This window comes from Eucyclogobius newberryi, unplaced genomic scaffold (assembly GCF_026437365.1).
Source record: "Eucyclogobius newberryi isolate DKJ021-1_F unplaced genomic scaffold, fEucNew1.0.hap1 SCAF_4, whole genome shotgun sequence".
In the NCBI taxonomy this organism is placed as follows: Eukaryota; Metazoa; Chordata; class Actinopteri; order Gobiiformes; family Gobiidae; genus Eucyclogobius; species Eucyclogobius newberryi.
In genome coordinates this window covers 23311961-23330501 of record NW_027316056.1, presented here as the reverse complement: position 1 = coordinate 23330501, position 18541 = coordinate 23311961, and the positions used below count along the sequence as shown (strand labels likewise).

General features: G+C 41.4%; 1 protein-coding gene across 6 annotated transcripts in view; it reads left to right on the top strand.

Moving 5' to 3' along the window:
* rab11fip4b (RAB11 family interacting protein 4 (class II) b) overlaps positions 1-18541 on the top strand; it is a 41520-nt gene that overhangs the window by 10768 nt on the left and 12211 nt on the right. For 2 of the 6 annotated variants that reach the window (XM_072463175.1, XM_072463171.1), the window contains exon 1: positions 14667-15050. The exons of 2 other annotated variants lie outside the window; for them this stretch is intronic. The gene's annotated coding sequence lies outside the window, so the exon portion shown is untranslated. Of the gene's footprint in view, positions 1-14666; positions 15051-17663; positions 17836-18541 lie in introns of those variants that run through there. 2 more of the 6 variants (XM_072463177.1, XM_072463172.1) reach the window with 2 other exon arrangements.

The following is an 18541-nucleotide window of genomic DNA, read 5'->3' as shown; positions in this document are numbered from 1 at the left end:
AATTTCAGAAATCTCCCATATTTAAAATTTCTGCCGTTTGCGCAGATAAAGTCCGAATTGCGTCAAATTAGAATCAGTTGTTAAACTCTTTGCCCTAAACCTACTTGAAGTGAAATAAATTCATTTGGCGCCACAGCGCCCCCTACAGATTTTATATGGAGGTTAAATGTTTAGTTTTGCGAAATTATATGAAATTTGACACACAACTCAATTTTAGCATCCCCATCAAAAAAGTCAATGACTCATGTCATAATTGTTATGGCGTTGCCGTAACGATGACCGAAACCTTTCATGTTATTCCAATGGGGAAATCGCCAGAACATGTTTACACTTTAGACTTTCACAAACTCCTCCCAGGGCGTCAGCCCTATTAACCTGAAATTTGGTGAGACTCATCTTCAAGACCATCAAAAGTTATCCACATTTTCATTCAAAGAGTCACGGTGTCTGTGCGGCAAAGCCGCACATTTTGCCAAGAATTCAAAATAAAATTGCTTTTTGATGGTAAAACAAAGGGGAGAAGATGTGACAGCGTCACAGATTCAGCAGTAGGCGTAATAAAAGGACAATTGGGGCGCGTTAGCGCCCCCTCCTCTTGCGGCGTGGCGGCGGTGTGGCGGCGGCGTGGCGGCGGCGTGGCGGCGGCGTGGCGAGGGCCGATCATTGCCGCTTGCGGCTATATTTCTTTCTTTCTTCTTCTTCTTCTCGGGACCAACCCCCCTATTTTTCACCCAGTGAACATTGACGAAAAGTCACAAAAAATAGCACACCTCTAAAAATCGTGCCTCTCTACATTCTGGCTATTTCCTTTTTCTAAAATTAAAAAAAATTGGCGTGTCAGCGCCCCCAAATGTACCAAAAATGCATTGAGAGATGGGAAATGACCCAAAAAAAATCTGATCGTAGAATCATGAAATTTGGCGCAGAGGTAGATGGTGACAAGAGAAGTAAAAAATATTATTACGGCAACGCCGTCCGCCCAACCAAATGTCGGCCATATTGCTTCAAAAATGGCTAAACATGACTTCGGAGTTTTTCCAAACGTCGTACTTTTACGAACTCCTCCCAGGGCGTTGGCCCTAAAAAACTGAAATTTGGTGAAAATGCTACTGAGGAGTGGGACATCAAAAGTTATCCAAATTACATTGATACCTGTCACGGTCTCTGTGCGGCGAAGCCGCAAACTGTAGCAAGAATTTCAGAAATCTCCCAAATGTAACATTTCTGCCGTTTGCGCAGATAAAGTCCGAATTGCGTCAAATTAGAATCAGTTGTTAAACTCTTTGCCCTAAACCTACTTGAAGTGAAATAAATTAATTTGGCACCACAGCGCCCCCTACAGATTTTATATGGAGGTTAAATGTTTAGTTTTGCGAAATTATATGAAATTTGACACACAACTAAATTTTGGCAGACTTTCACGAACTCCTCTTAGGGCGTCAGCCCTATTAACCTGAAATTTGGTGAGACTCATCTTCAGGGGTGGACCGTCAAAAGTTATCCACATTTTAATCTAAGAATCACGGTCTCTGTGCGGCAAAGCCGCACATTTTGCCAAGAATTCTAAATAAAATTGCTTTTTGATGGTAAAACAAAGGGGAGAAGATGTGACAGCGTCACAGATTCAGCAGTAGGCGTAATAAAAGGACAATTGGGGCGCGTTAGCGCCCCCACCTCTTGCGGCGTGGTGGCGGCGTGGCGAGGGCCGATCATTGCCGCTTGCGGCTATATTTATTATTATTTTTCTTGTTCTTCTGCTTTTTGATCTCTAATTTGACCCCCTGAACATGCTCAAAAACTCACCAAACTTTGCCCAAAATTCAGAATCGGCGAAAAATTTGATTTTTTTCTGGGCCATTTTTCTTTTTCGTTAAAAAATGGCGCGACAGCGCCACCGACAAAAGTCAAAATACATTGCGCCTATGGGAGAAGCCCCGAGGTCAACTTTGGCGTAAAGCTACGAAATTCGGGACACGCATTCCTCTCGTGAGGACAAAAAAAAAATATATTGTGGCCACGCCCCAAGGCTTACCCTATGGCCGCCATCTTCCTTTTGAAAATGAAAACACGCTGTGTTAGCCATTTTGTTCACGTCAAACTTTGACGAACTCCTCCTAGGGCGTTTTGCCCACCGACTTCTAAATCAGCGTACATCCTCTGGACAAGTGGGGCATCTAAAGTTATCCAATTTTTTGAGATACCTTTTACGGTCTGTGTGCGGCGCAGCCGCAAAGTTGGACAACTTATTTTGGGATATTGCAGATCTAAAAATTGCTCCCATTTGATCAAAACAAGTCCGATTAGGACCAAATTTGAATCAGTTGTTAAACTTTCTAGTTTGGACCAGTTTATGATGACAAAATTGAAATGGGCGCGATAGCGCCCCCTACAGAGTGACCTTTAAATTAACATTGAAGGTCAAAAATTTGTTTTACCAAAATGTTCTAAACTTTACCCAAAATTCTATTTTGCCGTCCCGATCAAAAAAGCTTATCAGACAAATGCCTTAATTTTTACGGCGTAGTCGTAGCGATGACAGAAACTTCCCATGTTATCCCTATGGGAAAACCGCAAAATCTCTCAAATATCCACATTTTTATGTTTCACACTTTAACGAACTCCTCCTAGTGCGTTTTGCCCACCAACCTCAAAATCGGTGTACGTCCTCTAGACAAGTGGGGCATCTAAAGTTATCCAAATTTTAAGGATAACTTTTACGGTCTCTGTGCGACGGAGCCGCAAACGTTTCCCAGAATTCTGACTATTTGGCCTTCAGAGTGGCCTATAAACAATAGAGTTTTTCCAAATGACATGATATTTTGAACAAAATTCTAATTTGCCATCCTGATCATAAAAGTATGAGAGCCAAAGTCATATTTTGTACGGCGTAACCGTAGCGTTGACAGAAACATCCCATGTTATCCTTATGGGAAAATCGTAGAATCGCTCAAATCACCACATTTTTACGCTTCACACTTTAACAAACTCCTCCTAGGGCGATTGCCCGATCAAGTTCATATTTGGAGAATATCATCTACACAAGTGGGGCATCAAAACTTACCCATATTTTGATTCTAAGTGCTACGGTCTCTGTGTGGCGGACCCGCAAATATATGTCAGAAATGGGAAAACAGCGAAATCTCTAAAATGACCACATTTTTACGCTTCACACTTTAACGAACTCCTCCTAGGGCGATTGCCCGATCAAGCTCATATTTGGGGAAAATCATCTACACAAACGGGGCATCAAAAGTTAGTCATATTTTGATTTTAAGTGGTACGGTCTCTGTGCCGTGGAGCTGCAAATATACTGTCACAAATGGGAAAAACGCCAAATCCTTGAAATGTTCACATTTACGCTTCACACTTTAACAAACTCCTCCGTGGGCAATAGCCCGATCAAGCTTTACTGTGGGAAATATCATCTACACAAGCGGGGCATCAAAAGTTATCCATACTTTTATTCCAAGTGCTACGGTCTCTGTGCGGCGGCGCAGCAAATTTGACTGACACTTGTGTTGATTTGCACTGGATTGGCCATGTCCAATGTGTCGCTGTCTGTCAAGTTCTTTTTTAATTCAACACACAATAAGGGCGCCATCTTTATCAAGTCGAAAGCGCAGAGTCGGAAGGCCGGCGGCCCGCGAGGGCCGTTGGATGCCGCTTGCGGCTTTAATATTATTTTTATTTTTCTTGTTCTTCTTCAGCGCTTTGATCTCTAATTTGACCCCCTGAACATGCTCAAAAACTCACCAAACTTTGCCCAAAATTCAGAATCGGCGAAAAATTAGATTTTTTCTGGGCCATTTTTTTTTTTCGTTAAAAAATGGCGCGACAGCGCCACCGACAAAAGTCAAAATACATTGCGCCTATGGGAGACGCCCCGAGGTCAACTTTGGCGTAAAGCTACGAAATTCGGGACACGCATTCCTCTCGTGAGGACAAAAAAAAAATATTATTGTGGCCACGCCCCCAGACTTACCCTATGGCCGCCATCTTCCTTTGAAAATGAAAACACGCTGAGTTAGCCATTTTGTTTACGTCAAACTTTGACAAACTCCTCCTAGGGCGTTTTGCCCACCGACTTCAAAATCGGTGTACGTCCTCTGGACAAGTGGGGCATCTAAAGTTATCCAATTTTTTGAGATACCTTTTACGGTCTGTGTGCGGCGCAGCCGCAAAGTTGGACAACTTATTTTGGAATATTGCAGATCTAAAAATTGCTCCCATTTGATCAAAACCAGTCCGATTAGGACCAAATTTTAATTAGTTGTTAAACTTTCTAGTTTTGACCAGTTTAGGCTGACAAAATTGAAATGGTCGCGATAGCGCCCCCTACAGAGTGACCTTTAAATTAACATTGAAGGTCAAAAATTGTCTAAACTTTACCCAAAATTTTATTTTGCCGTCCCGATCAAAAAAGCCAATCACAAAAATGCCTAGATTTTTACGGCGTAGTTGTAGCGATGACAGAAACCTCCCATGTTATCCCTATGGGAAAACCACAAAATCTCTCAAATTACCACATTTTTATGTTTTACACTTTAACGAACCCCTCCTAGTGCGTTTTGCCCACCAACCTCAAAATCGGTGTACGTCCTCTAGACAAGTGGTGCATCTAAAGTTATCCAAATTTTAAGGATAACTTTTACGGTCTCTGTGCGACGGAGCCGCAAACGTTTCCCAGAATTCTGACTATTTGGCCTTCAGAGTGGCCTATAAACAATAGTTTTTCCAAATGACATGACATTTTGCACACAATTCTCATTTGCCATCCCCAAATTAAAAGTATGGGAGCCAAAGTCATATTTGGTAAAGCGTAGCCGTAGCGATGACAGAAACATCCCATGTTATCCCTATGGGGAAACCGCAAAATCTCTAAAATGACCACATTTTTACACTTCACACTTTAACAAACTCCTCCTAGGGTGAATACCCAATCAAGTTCATATTTGGGGAGAATCATCTACACAAGCGGGGCATCAAAAGTTATCCATATTTTGATTTGAAGTACTAGGGTCTCTGTGCGGTAGAGCCGCAAATATATGTCACAAATGGGAAAAACGCCAAATCCTTAATGTTCACATTTATGCTTCACACTTTAATGAACTCCTCTGTGGGCAATAGCTCGATCAAGCTCATATTTTGGGAAAATAATCTACACAAGCGGAGCATCAAAAGTTATCCATATTTTTATTCCAAGTGTCACGGTCTCTGTGCGCTGGAGCTGCACATTTGACCGACATTTGTGTTCATTTGCACTGGTTAAGCACAGCATTGAACATGTCCAATGTGTCACTGTCTTAGTTCTTAGACAATTGCGTTAGCGCCATCTCTGTAAAATGCAGAGAGCAGAGTCGGAAGGCCGGCGGCCCGCGAGGGCCGTTGGATGCCGCTTGCGGCTTTAATATTCTTTCTTCTTTCTTTCTTCTCGGGACCAACCCCCCTATTTTTCACCCAGTGAACATTGAGGAAAAGTCACAAAAATTTGCACACCTCTAAAAATCGTGCCTCTCTACATTCTGGCTCTTTCCCTTTTCTAAAATAAAAAAAAATTGGCGCGTCAGCGTCCCCAAATGTACCAAAAATGCATTGAGAGATGGGAAATGACCCAAAAAAAATCTGATCGTAGAATCATGAAATTTGGCGCAGAGGTAGATGGTGACAAGAGAAGTAAAAAATATTATTACGGCAACGCCGTCCGCCCAACCAAATGTCGGCCATATTGCTTCAAAAATGGCTAAACATGACTTCAGAGTTTTTCCAAACGTCGTACTTTTACGAACTCCTCCCAGGGCGTTGGCCCTAAAAAGCTGAAATTTGGTGAAAATGCTACTGAGGAGTGGGACATCAAAAGTTATCCAAATTACATTGATATCTGTCACGGTTTCTGTGCGGCGAAGCCGCAAACTGTAGCAAGAATTTCAGAAATCTCCCAAATTTTACATTTCTGCCGTTTGCGCAGATGATAAAGTCCGAATTGCGTCAAATTAGAATCAGTTGTTAAACTCTTTGCCCTAAACCTACTTGAAGTGAAATAAATTAATTTGGAGCCACAGCGCCCCCTACAGATTTTATATGGAGGTTAAATGTTTAGTTTTGCGAAATTATATGAAATTTGACACACAACTCAATTGCAGCATCCCCATCAAAAAAGTCAATGAGACCCATGTCATAATTGTTATGGCGTTGCCGTAACGATGACCGAAACCTTTTATGTTATTCCAATGGGGAAATCGCCAGAACATGTTTACACTTTAGACTTTCACAAACTCCTCCCAGGGCGTCAGCCCTATTAACCTGAAATTTGGTGAGACTCATCTTCAGGGGTGGACCATCAAAAGTTATCCACATTTTCATTCAAAGAGTCACGGTGTCTGTGTTTTGCCAAGAATTCAAAATAAAATAGCTTTTTGATGGTAAAACAAAGGGGAGAAGATGTGACAGCGTCACAGATTCAGCAGTAGGCGTAATAAAAGGACAATTGGGGCGCGTTAGCGCCCCCTCCTCTTGCGGCGTGGCGGCGGTGTGGCGGCGGCGTGGCGAGGGCCGATCATTGCCGCTTGCGGCTATATTTTACAATTACTTTCAATCACTACATTGTAGAGGGATTCATTTGTTAATAAATTAATCTCACAATTATTCTTTTTTATCAATCAAATAGTTGTTAAGAACGTAAAAGGCCCATGAATATGAGATTTTTCCTAAATTAGATCAAGTGAAGCTAAAGCAACATGAAGCCACACAGGTGGCAAATATTTACTCTCTAACAAGTGTTTCATCAAAAACACATATGTTCACACTTTCCATGTTATTCCATGTAATTACTGCTTTGCCTGAGTCATAAAACCTATTTTCTTTGCAAATGCTTTTGAGCCTAAACCAGTGGTTTCCAAACTGGGGGTTGGGATCCCCCCTGGGTTTTGGAAGATGTTGTCATATTTGTCAAATGACACAATAAAGTGCTAAAATAAATGCAAATTAACCTGATTTCAAAAGGTTTACAACTTGAAATTAAAGCCGCAAGCGGCATCCAACGGCCCTCGCGGGCCGCCGGCCTTCCGACTCTGCGCTTTCGACTTGATAAAGATGGCGCCCTTATTGTGTATTGAATAAAAAAAGAACTTGACAGACGGCGACACGTTGGACATGGCCAATCCAGTGCAAATGAACACAAGTGTCAGTCAAATTTGCTGCGCCGCCGCACAGAGACCGTAGCACTTGGAATAAAAATATGGATAACTTTTGATGCTCCGCTTGTGTAGATGATTTTCCCCAAATATGAGCTTGATCGAGCTATTGCCCACAGAGGAGTTCATCAAAGTGTGAAGCGTAAATGTGAACATTTCAGAGATTTTGCTGTTTTCCCATTTCTGACATATATTTGCGGGTCCGCCACACAGAGACCGTAGCACTTAGAATCAAAATATGGATAAGTTTTGATGCCCCGCTTGTGTAGATGATATTCTCCAAATATGAACTTGATCGGACAATCGCCCTAGGAGGAGTTCGTTAAAGTGTGAAGCGTAAAAATGTGGTGATTTGAGCAATTCTATGATTTTCCCATAAGGATAACATGGGATGTTTCTGTCATCGCTACGGTTACGCCGTACAAAATATGACTTTGGCTCTCATACTTGTATGATCAGGATGGCAAATTAGAATTTAGTGCAAAATGTCATGTCATTTGGAAAAACTCTATTGTTTATAGGCCACTCTGAAGGCCAAATAGTCAGAATTCTGGGAAACGTTTGCGGCTCCGTCGCACAGAGACCGTAAAAGTTATCCTTAAAATTTGGATAACTTTAGATGCACTACTTGTCTAGAGGACGTACACCGATTTTGAGGTTGGTGGGCAAAACGCACTAGGAGGAGTTCGTTGAAGTGTAAAACATAAAAATGTGGTAATTTGAGAGATTTTGCGGTTTTCCCATAGAGATAACATGGGAGGTTTCTGTCATCGCTACGACTACGCCGTAAAAATTTAGGCATTTTTGTGATTGGCTTTTGTGATCGGGACGGCAAAATAGAATTTTGGGTAAAGTTTAGACAATTTTGGTAAAACTAATTTTTGACCTTCAATGTTAATTTAAAGGTCACTCTGTAGGGGGCGCTATCGCGGCCATTTCAATTTTGTCAGCCTAAACTGGTCCAAACTAGAAAGTTTAACAACTGATTAAAATTTGGTCCTAATCGGACTGGTTTTGATCAAATGGGAGCAATTTTTAGATCTGCAATATTCCAAAATAAGTTGTCCAACTTTGCGGCTGCGCCGCACACAGACCGTTAAAGGTATCTCAAAAAATTGAATAACTTTAGATGCCCCACTTGTCCAGAGGACGTACGCCGATTTTGAAGTCGGTGGGCAAAACGCCCTAGGAGGAGTTCGTCAAAGTTTGACGTGAACAAAATGACTAACACAGCGTATTTTCATTTTCAAAGGAAGATGGCGGCCATAGGGTAAGTCTGGGGGCGTGGCCACAATGATTTTTTTTGTTCGTCCTCACAAGAGGAATGCGTGTCCCGAATTTCGTAGCTTTACGCCAAAGTTGACCTCGGGGCGTCTCCCATAGGCGCAATGTATTTTGACTTTTGTCGGTGGCGCTATCGCGCCATTTTTTAACGAAAAAAAAAATGGCCCAGAAAAAATAAAATTTTTCGCCGATTCTGAATTTTGGGCAAAGTTTGGTGAGTTTTTGAGCATGTTCAGGGGGTCAAATTAGAGATCAAAGCGCTGAAGAAGAACAAGAAAAATAATAATAATAATAATAATAATAATATTTTTAGCAAAAACAATATAGCCGTTTCCACTATAACAACAAATTATACATCGTTTGAAAGCTCTAAGCCTTCCCGATGCCGCCATGGGGTGGAATCATCATTACGAGCGCTTACGCGCTCGTCACTCCCTATTCCGTCGGGATGCCCCGCCCACTCCCCATAGACTTCCATTGATTTGAGCAGATACAAGAATGGCCCATGCCTGCGGCATGGATTCTCGCGTACGGGACGATGCCAGGAGGGTTTTTGAAGGAAATAGGTAAGACAGGTAAGACAGTTGCAACTCTGCCTTCGGCAGCGTTGCGGGAGCAATAGGCCCTCCGCCCTGCTGGGGCTCGGGCCTAATTATTACAAACGTCTATTTTACTGTGGGGGTCCCGAGTTGGTTGTATGGTTGTTTTGGGGGTCCCAGCATGAAATCTTTGGAAACCCCTGGCCGAGACCAAATAAAGATCATTTATCATTTATGTCCTGTGTATCTGAATAATACCACCACTTACTTGTATGCTACTGATGAAAGCCATAACCTTGCTCAAACCATGTCAAATCATTTTTATTTTGACAATTAAAAGGCAAATATTTCCACCAAAACTGCCCTTCGGCTCAATTCTACAATATTGAAAGAGCAAAATGTTGTGCCGTGTCATTGCAACTTTTAGCAGTATTCAGAAAGCGACGCTAACAAAATGCCAAGTGCTTTTCTGTGTTTGTTACCTTGCTGGGTAATTAACATTTTGAGCACATACATGTCTGGAACCGGGACACAAGCCTAGCAAAAGCTCATCCATAACAGTCAAGGACACACAGCGGCCCTCGCGAGATTAACTGTGCACTGTGTGGCTGTAAGTGAAGCTAATGAAGCGCATCGTCAATCGCTTTTATGACCTCTGCCTTCTCCGGACGTGTACTCTGGTGTGACTCAGCCAGTCGGCCCCTCTGTGTGTCCAGTACACCCATTATTATACGTCCTATTACTGGACATGGTGTCGCATTAAGTCATATTTGAAACAAGGCGAGAATCCAGGAGGAAGATGGTGGATATCATGTGCGGTAGCTCTGCACACTGAAAGGTTTGCGTGTCCTTGAAATAACTGAGCAGACTTTGATTGCGGCGCTCGTTATATTTGTATACGCTGTGTGTTTTGCCATAGTGCCAGACTGTGTATTTCTGCCAGCAGCGTCTGCGGAGTATACGCATTAAGACTTGGCCTGTGTTTTTCATAGTTTTGGCTCGGGTGCGATTTATACTTATATTTCTACTTATATACTTATACTCTGGAGCGAATTATATGTGATATTGTTTGTTATTTTCACACTTGCAACCGCATTTCATACTCCAGTGTGACTTATATATGTTTTTTTTTTCTCTATTATGCATTTTTTGGCTGGTGCGACTTATACTCCGGAAAATACGGTATACATTTGACACAGTTGCTAACCAAAACTTCAACACCTCTTAACCTTTTCTTTCTGTGTGAGGACGTTGTCGTTTGCTGCAAGGAGGAACAAGCAGTGCACCTCAAAACTCTACGTAACATTGTCCACAAATCCAGATACTGTACTTTTATGTCTGTGTTAGAGGCTGATTTCTAACTGTTGAGGGTTTACACGCTGATGCTAGCTACCCTTCTGCTTTATCCAGGAGTAGAACAAAGGGTGCACCACGTGGATGAATTGCAATTGAATTTACTCTGTGTGAGGATGAACCAACTTCCTCTACAGTTTTGTGGCTGCCCATTGTCTCAGCTAAAGATCCTTGCCTATATTGTGCAATTAGACAAATCTTTCTCCATCCAAAAATACAATTAATTAGATTTGGTCCACAATGCTATCAAATTAAGTTACTGCTATTCTCCGCCTGAAATGTCTTTTCCAACCTTACAAGTGTTTTTACCTTTATTTCCCGCTATTCTTTCATATGTGCCTGTATTGTCTGTGTGTTGGTTTAATTGGGTCGCTGGCCACGCCGCAGTGTGTGGCCTGAAAAGAGAAGCTGTCACAGACACTCACTTATGGCCCACTGCATCCTTCTTCTCTCTCTTTCATCCAGCATGGTCAGACAAACAAACAGAAACACTCACGGCAACAGGGCAGTGGCACCGAATCTTTCACTAGACTGTGCATATGACAACTATTCATGTGAAGAGCCTAAACAATAATATCACAAATGATTGTATATTTCATTGTAGCTATAAAGTTTGTCCCATAAACTTTAAGCAACTTTTTGGATTGAAACAAGAAAAATACATCTTGATGTCGATGGGTTCTCACCTGGTTGAATAAAGGTTGAATAATTATCGATTAATTGCAACTATTACATTATTACAACAAATTTAGTAATCGAATAATCATTATGTGGACAATAAACAGACTACCAAAGCATAAGTGCTGAGAAAAGAGGTTTTATTACTCAGACAGAGCAAGAATGACACCAAAAAGGAAATGTGTACATTTTGTGTTTTGGATGAAAAACCTTTTTTGTCTGTAATTGTACTCCATCAGGATGGAAGCGACTTCATTTGTCTTTATCTGGGTCAGATTTAGTGAAAATGTCCTCCTCATATTTGTCTGACATTGAAGCATGCAGAGCAGGGACTGTTACTGCCACTACCCAAAGTTGGCATGTTAGGTGCATTTTGAGTTGCTAGGGTGTTTTTGTCACACGTATTTGCCAGCCCAACCCAAACTGCTCAAATCCCCAGACTTTAACATCCTCTTGCCCTTTTTTCTACAAACACTGCACAATTGTGTCCCCAGCTGTGCGTCACTTACTGCCCACTCGCAAGTAAACGAGAGCCGTAACTTTACCACCCTGTAAATTTAAACTACAACTTCCTGCGCCTTTTGTCAGGTGGATGTAACACTCATGTGCATCTGGCCTTTTAGTTACTTCTGCTTTTCTACATCCCTCAGTATTGCAAACTACCCATTGTGACATTGAACTGTACAACTTTGGTCTATGACTCTTCAGCTCCTGTGTTTTTTCTTCCTGTCCTGTCTGTCAGGTCCACCTCAAATGAAACACAGCACACCAAATCTTACCTTTAAACAGAAAAGATATTTCAGTCTGTTGTCAATAACTTGTTAATCTTATGTGACACTTATAACTCAATATAGTTGGGAGGTAGGGCAATTAATCAGATTTTAATCGAGATTAAGATTCATCTATTTCTAATTGTCACTGATACTGGTCTTTTTAATTGTAAATCCTCAGTAAAAGCTTGTGGTTGGAAGCAGAGTAGAATAAATATGTTTGTTTGTTTGTCATAATGCCTTGTCCTTTTGGAAGGTGCAGATTATTAATAGATGGTTGTGTGAAAGTTTGGCGTTTTTGACCTTGTTGGTTCAGCAGGATCTTAAATGAAATAAGGATAAACAATATTAACCGCAGTTACAAGAGCTTAGTTGCTAGTGAAAGAGCAGATTGTTTTTGTTTGTTTGACTTCTTCCCCTGAATTAAAGTGATATTGTGAGTGTGACCTCATCTATTTTAGGTGGAGCAGTGGTGTCCTATAATGTTAACTGCTTTCACAGCCGTGCGAACAATGGTAGTCATCAATATTTTCCCTGAAGGCGACTGTAACCCAGTAGCCTCGTTTCACACCAAGGCCAACTAAAGCACACTATGTACTGTGCTTTAGGTGGCCGGATTAAAACCTGCTGTATTTTCTGCTGTGTTTCTTGAATTTACACATATGCACCTGCATTACAATATGTTACAATATGTTTTGATCAATTGAAGTTACTGTGTACCACCCCAAAACTTTATACCTCGAATCAGCATTGTATTGTCTAATATCTGCTATAACATGGGAGTTTGCTGAAGGTGCACATGTCCTCTTGGTTTGATAAAGTGGGCTAAATTGGACCAAAAGGCTTTCTTCCAACTATATTTGGAATTATTTATAGTGTCCCTTTGCCCCTGGTATACGGAAGAGATTGCAGAATTGAAAATCGTTCTCTCATCTTCTGCCTGACCCATTTCTTGCATTGCTGACAATATTTTTCCCAATACAATTGTCCCTTGCATCATCAGAGTTGCTCAAACAAATGTTAACTGTGCTATACCTAGCATTGCAAAGTATTTAATGTAACTAATCCTCTACTGTATGATGTCATTGGAAGCACTTGACCCCCGATGCGCAGTTAGCTAAAGCTGGTGCCCCTGAAGCATCTGCCCATCCCATTAAAAAAACGGTTTAAACCAAGCTCCTTCTCTTTTATCATTCGGTTGATCCTATCTCCACTCTCGGCCTCTTGATCGTTCTTCTTGCCGCACTGCAATCCCCAAGAGCTGGTAGATCCCCACAGAGGGGCTCCAGCTCGACTCCACTCCCTTAGTTCTGTATCATTAACACTTGCATAAACATGAATATGCGCGTGACGATTTGGGCCTGTGGAACACTGCAGATATATATTTGTTCCTGTTGAATTCTTGTGTGATAAGTTATACAGTGTTGCTGCCTCTATTTTAGTAATGGCATCCTCTTTCCTGTACTCTGAATGCACTGAAAGGACTGTTAGCGGCAGGGTGCAATGCCCAATGCATAACTGTGTGCGGCTGTCTGAAGGAGGCAGGTAGACATGAATAGAATTGCAAATGGCTCCGTTGAAAGGAGGAAAAGGGGCCAACCCTCTAACAAATTGGACATAAACAAACAGCCACAGGCTATTGGTGGAGGCGCTGCCAACATCTTTGAAAAGTGAAGGAGAAAGAGAGAGAGAGAAAGCACGTTAAAGGGCACATTCCTTTACATAATAGCGTTCATTTGGGAGATTGCATCGTGTATTTCAAATCAAATCAAATCAATTTATTTTTGTAAGGCCCAAAATCACAACAACAGTTGCCTCTGAGGGCCACAGGGAGAAATGAATCAACAATGTCTGTGGTGGCGATGAAGTCAGACAATGTCTGTGGTGGCGATGAAGTCAGACAATGTCTGTGGTGGCGAGGGACGATGTCCCAGGGTCCTCTGTCCTTAGACTCTCCTTCTCGGCCAGGAAAAACTACAAAAAAAACCTCATTTTCTTTTTATTTCCTCCCTGTGTCATCTATCTCACAATTTCCACCGTTTCTCAGCCTTCTGTTAGTCGATGAGCAAGCTTCTGGATGCTAGCACGATGACTGAACCAGTCTAGCCTCAACGCCGTGAGTCATGGGATTATAACTGAAAATGTCAACACGGTAAAAGCATTGTGAAAAGGAGAAAAGTGTTGTCACATTTCCTGTTGGTATCACTGCAATAATGTTTGGTTGAGACTAGTGTCAAAAGCTACCAGTCGTTCCCCGTTTGTAATACACACAGAGAGAAGCAGCTATGACTGTGTCTGAGTTATAGAAGTGAGACAAGAGTACTGGGACCACATGTCCGCTTTAAGAGTATCAGTACCCACTATGTGCCACGCTTTCATTTAGAGCAAATGATTAAATAATACTATACATTCAGTCTCGTATGAATATTTAAATATTTAGTAGATGTGACCGACACACAGATCGATCAAGAAATACAAGCAATCAAATAAACTTGATCAACAAGGACCATAAAGTGAAGTAAAATCAGCATATGTCTGCGAAAGAACTTTTTCGAAACTCATGTCACGTTACTAAAGCCTCAGGTCTGTTTACTGCCTTTGAGCTTTAGAGTTGCCTTTATCAGTTGTGTTGTTTTTGGGTGGTTGTGTGAATTCTGCTGTATCACTGAAGACAAACTGTTTCTATTGAAGGGACAACAATTGCTCCCTCCCCCTCACTGCAGCCTCCTCTTCAGCAGGGCCCTCAGCACGGAGCAGGGCTACATATGCTAATGTAGCCTCAGCCTGAGTAGGCGGCTGCCCTGTGCACAGAGTGGAGCAATGCAACGACTCTCACAGGCCCCACCCACTGAAGCCAGTTACCAAGCAACCGGCGGTAGAGAGAGGGAGGGGCCCGTGAATTCGACAACTGTTGCCTGATCTGAGGCTCACTGTGTGAATTGTGAGCCGGCCAGACAGAGGCTGTGAGAGTCGGTCTGTGTGAGACAGAGGCAGCTGTATCTGCAGCTGGAGGAGAACACCGGCTCTGCACTAGTGAACACAACGTCCTGCGAGCAGCGCCGCTTTCTCACTGTGGACTGTACCAATAAGTGGACTCACCCTTTGGACTATCCCGCGGCTGCTTCCTCACCTGCCAGTGTGTGTGAGGCTGTAAAGCGGTGAGCAGAGTGACAGACTACCCCACACTGGAGCTCAGAGGAGGCTGCTAACCATGGACTCCCCTCTCTAGTTAATGGGTAAGCACCACACCACATTCACTCTATTCAACTAAGTGGCAGGTGAGCTTTACTGGCCAAATGAAAAGATGTGGTCCTATAGCATTTAGATAATATGTGTGAGGTTGTGTGGGGCCGAGGAGGGCTATTGTCTGGGTTTGAATGTGCTGTGTGGAGTTAACTCACACAGTGCTTGTGTTTCTCAGCTGTTGGTGACACTGTCCTCCCTGTCTGTAGCTCCTGTCGTGTCACTGTGTGCTGCTCTGATGCCTTAACATCTCTGATCATAATGGGATTAATTGGACAGAAGGGTTTGTGGAAGGAGAGTGAATGATCAGACATGTTTGGGAAAACGGCCATGTTTTCATACTGGAGAGTAGAGGGAACACAATTTGAATAGTTATAAATAGTACTATAAAGTTTTATTGTAGCCTATAAATAGGTTAATTGTAAAATCTCAAATTGACAGTGAGTTTAGCTCTGCTCTGAAGCAATTATCTGTGACGTCAGACAGGAGTCATTTGAATACTTCTGGTCACGGACTGGACATTACATAAGGAGATTTGGACTTCAGCAGATCCTCTGCTGATAATTTACCTGCAGACAAAACACCTCATCTGCCATTTGTATTTGATCCAACACATCATCCATTTCAAATATAGATGTAAACACTTTGATGTTCATTTGACTTTAAACTTTGCTTCTCGTATTTACCAGCGCACAGTGTGTACAGTGGGACGAGAATAACTAGATTAGCGCACACGCCGTCCTGAATGGAGGCTAATCCGCGGCAGCTAAACAGTTGTCCTTTTCAATATGTTTGACAAGCAAATAAACATGAACTGCGGGAGGTTGCAGGAGTTGATGAGAAAACATTGTATGACTAACTACATTACAGTAAATCGCTGGACTAACCACCCGCTGAGTGCGTCTCACAGAGCAAGGCTTACTCACTTAAGACAATGCAGAACAGACGAGCTCTTTTCATTGGATAGAAGTCTTGACACGGAAAAGCACAACCAAAGCACTACACCACACAAACCATGTACACGTGAAAGCACTGGTTAAATCCTTTTTATAGTTGGTTTGTTTGTGTGTAAAATCAGTTAAGTTTAATTTTCTATCAACTCAACATGTCTGTTTCTGTTGGCTAACTAAAGTACTTTTCTTTTGCATTGACCTATTCCCATAGAATGCCTTGTTTTGATTTGCTGTGCACTGTTTATTTAGGGAAGTTAACAGGTGGTTGACAAAGACACCCTGAGAACAAGTAGCGCAATAAACTTAACACCTGTTTCGTTAATAATTGCATTCCGAGCTGCGTATATATTGTCAGCCTTTTCTCTGTATTGCGTAAGGAGCATGATATGCCAAGAATATAATATCACAACTTTCCTGGAGCCATTTCATGATTTCAATTTGATCACGATTCACGTATACTTACTTTATATTTTGCCAAAAGTCGTAAATAAAGGTAAATACTGTAAAGTGTGATCCTTTTTCTTTTTTTTTCAGATAGTTCACACGCTTCTGTAATTATTATTGTATTGTTGTTTAAATCAACTTGTCACTCCCTCAGAGCATGACAGTGGCCGACAAATAGGAGTGTGTGTTGAAAGAGAGTCTGTTATTAAAGCACAGCGCTGCAATAAACTGAAAATAAGTGACTCACGATATGGCAATTTCCCCCAAAAAGCAGATTGTCACAAGAAGTGGATTGTGATTAGATATTTATCCACGTCGAACATTTGTATAGGCTGACACAGATACAGCTTTCCTTATGTAGGACATTGACTGTTTTGCATGACAAATACAAAGCTTATTGTGTTCGTTGGGTTAGTGTGTATCCTATTAATATTATTACAATGTTCACTCACCACTTAGACAACCCAAATTATTCTTATTCAGAGGGCGTTTTTCAAGTTCTCCTGGTTAACGTGCACACACACCCTAACAACACAACGCTAGATTTATTCAAGTGGCCATTTTTAACAGCTGCTATGTCGTCATGACATCATAACACTGCACGTTTTACATCATGCGCTTGTTTTATTTTGTCTCCACACCTATTGACTCTCACAAAAGCAATAGAAAGTCTATTAAAGAGTTATAATAGTCCCACACAAACTCGATTTCAATACTGAGGGAAAAGCTCTGTGTATAACAATTTTGATATGTATATTAATTTTTTGGACGATAGAATTACATTTTTCAACACACAATAGTTTCAATAATATTATGTGGTCTCATACTAGTTCTTAATTCAAAAACTTTCTTACTATTCAGAAAAAGTTCCATTTTGTCCTATTTCTGTGATAGTTCTCAGAATTGTTACTTGTTACTACAAATTAGTTTCTAGTGTCAAACTGTTTCCTAGGCATTAATTTGATTTATTTCTGTTGTCTATTGCAACTAAACAGCTAATATTAGAACCACTACATACTACTGCTTAAAATAGATTAATACGCACGTTTGAATGTAGTCAAATGATCTGGTCACAGTTTTGTCAGTGCTTGGTCTCATTGAATCCTCCTCGACACAGTGTACTTGTGTACAGTCCCTCCCAACATTGTCCTTTGTCCAGCACAGCATTCCTGGTAATCCAAGCTGCTACCTGTTCAGAGCGTCTCAGGTGGAAACAGATGTCTGTGTGTAGTGTTTGCTGCTCGCTCCTGCTCTGGTGCCTGCTATATGTGCAGCCATGTGTAAAACGCCTCTGAAAAGTCTCTTTGGTGGTTCAGAGTGAGTTTTGTGTGTGACTTTAGTTGTTTCTGACAGACTTCGCTTGGTAAAGTGGCAGTGAAAGGTGAGTCATTATTTTGTCTTTGTGAATACTGAGAGAGCCCTGTACAGACACCGTAATGCAGATGATGGCAACACAATTATACCAACATGTGCTGGCAATTACAACAGGAGGTAACAATATATATTGACATTGGTAAACTTTATTAAGTCCTGCATCAGTGGGCCTCTGAATGGCTTTTTCAGAATTTAAGTGGTAGTACCATTATTTTGAGAAGAAATTTAAAATTTGTACAATTGTTCATGATTGTTGGCACTTTGGCAATCAAGAGTGAAATCCTTGATTTGTTGTCTTTCTTTCTTTCTTTCAGCGTAGCTTTATGATAAATCAAACTTTCTGAATGATAAAGCATTGATAATGTCACACAAACATCTTGATTAAAGAGTACTTTACATGTAGATTTACTCAAATGTTATAAAGGTTATCTTATAAGTATAGATTGAACTGAAAAGGTTTTTTTGTGACCTGAATTATCATGATTAGTGATTAACCGAATAATCTTGACATCCCTTTTGTCCACATTCTCCAATTAGAGTTCACAAGAGGCTCATCCCGGGATCTACAGAGCCAGGACATGGGCCCTGACTTTTAGTGGTGTTTTGAAATGTTCTTCCTAATTTTGCACATTATTCTATTCCAACAACCTCACTGATACATTCATTCACAAGTTAAATAAATCTGAATTACATTAGAGCCTGCAGACTTTACT